Genomic DNA, 2317 nt, shown 5'->3' with positions numbered 1-2317 from the left:
ATGTATTTGAAGTAAGGTTAAAAATTTTGTTCAAACAACAACAAGATGGCGGATCGGGTAGACGTATAGCAGAGAGCACCGCCAACAACAACATTCCAATCAGGCAGATGTCTTCCAAATTTCTTGGCAGAGATGAGTGAGTGCCTCTTGTGCTGCCTCACTTTCTTGAAAGATTTCAATTTTGATTCCATCAATCCCTGGTGCCTTGTTCAGAAATATTCAGAAGTAGTCTGCCTCTCCTTCTTAGTCTGTCTTAGTTTGGAAGCTCCACTGAAACCTATCCACTATTGGTGACCCTGCTGGATCTTAACATATTAGTGGCATCACAGCTATATGCAAGCCACCACAATACAATACATTGATAGACTAGTAGAAATTACGCCCTGTTAGTAGAACCTAATCTGTGCCCACCTCTCACAGAAATGAAAAATAAAAAGTCTCATGGAATAACCCAGATCCATAATCCATATCCTCACACTGTAGATTCAACGTCTCCCCCATCCATGCCAGTCTTGATTATCAACTCTATTATAGTAGTTAACACCTTCTCTCTGGTCTCGTATACTTAGTACATACAGAGATACCTATGAGAGGCAGAACTTGACAGGGCTGCCTTGTTTTTCCAAATCTCAAAATTTTCCCACATTTGACAGGGACTTACCACTATCACTGTCACCACTTTTCTCAAATATTTTTGGCAAATATTTTCATTTTTCTTGTGACAGGTTTCTGCCTTACACAGGTTTTGGTTTTCACTGTACTTTTCTCATTCTCACTAGAGTTTAATCTCCCTAAGAGCAAGAGCTTTATGTTACCAAGCTTTGTAACATGAGTTTGCACATACACATGTGAGCTCACACTCACGCACAGGCACACAGAGTCAGTGTTTACTCAACTGAAATTCTGCTGAACTATAGCCAATTTCTGTCCCTTGGTAAAGCCATTTCTCTGGGATTGTTCATCTCCCATAGCAACAATACACAGAATGTGTTGGAAATACTTCCTATTTTCTACAGGGACAAAACATAAAGCCAGCCCCACAAATAAAAGGTATCACCTGCATTGTCAGATCCTAGCAAAATGGTATCACCTGCATTGTCCGATCCTAGCAAAAAGACTGGACCATTCTTTGTCAAACCAGAAAATAGGTGATAATGAGGATTATTTACTCAGGACTCTGCCTCAGTGGCAGAGGGAGAGCCTTCTATTCAACCCCAAGAGTATTCATTGGAGAACAAATACAAATTATTTTGATCACCTAATTGGACTGAGAGTGGCAAAAGGGGAATTGTTTTCCAATAATACTTGTATGTACAGCAACTAAAGTAGTCCACTCCTAGGATTTGTTCTACTGTGTTTAAAAAAAATAATAATAATAAGTACCCTTGTAAATTCTGGGACTTTAACAGAAATGGCTTCTCTCGGTATGTATGATTCTCTATATGAATAATTCCTACTATTCAAATATGAATACCTAGAACTGTCCTTTAAGGTAAATAAGAAATGTATGTTGTTGTTGTTGTTAAGTGCCTTCAAGTCAGTTTTAACCTATAGTGATCCTGTATAGGGTTTCCAAGGAGCAGCTGGTGAGTTTGAACCACCAACTTCGTAGTTCAAACCAACTTTACAGTCTATCACAATAACCCATGGCACCACACCAGGACTCCAAGAAATGTATAAGCACTGGCATTTATGTTGGTCATTTGGTATGGCAAAAGAATATGGATTTATAGTTTGAGTACAAGTTTTCATACAGAGGCTGTTATTAACTAACTCTGTGATCCTGATAAAACCTTCATCTCTCCTAGTCTGTTTCTTCATTTGTCATATTTGAAAATAATCCCTCATGGGATTTAAATATTACATGTTAAAGGTGCTTTGTAAACTACAAAGCACTACACAAACATGAGTCATCTATTGGAGGCTCCAGACCCTGGAATGAACTCTGACACAGAAATGCTGCTTAACATAGTATAAATGAGCAAATTTAACAGACAGGCTGTGTAATCTCAGGTAAGAAAATTGATCTCTGTTTCACTTTGGCCTCTGTTAACATCTCCCCACCCCCACCCCACCGGCCTTGTTTACTGTTCTCTAGTCATGGCAGATTGGGTAGACGTGCAGTGGGGAGCTCTACCAGCAACAACACAGAATACCAGACCAAGCAGGCTCATGGGATGGTGCTAGAACTCTGAACCACATAAAAAGGAATATTTAGAAGCTTGGAAGGCTAACAGCCAGAAGAAGTGCAGCCAGAGTGCTCCTTAGAGGCCAAGATGGCCAAAGTTCGTCTTTCATACTTCAGACATATTGTCAG

Source organism: Chrysochloris asiatica, unplaced genomic scaffold, assembly GCF_000296735.1.
Source record: "Chrysochloris asiatica unplaced genomic scaffold, ChrAsi1.0 scaffold00242, whole genome shotgun sequence".
Classification (NCBI taxonomy): domain Eukaryota; kingdom Metazoa; phylum Chordata; class Mammalia; order Afrosoricida; family Chrysochloridae; genus Chrysochloris; species Chrysochloris asiatica.
This window is presented reverse-complemented; position numbering follows the sequence as displayed.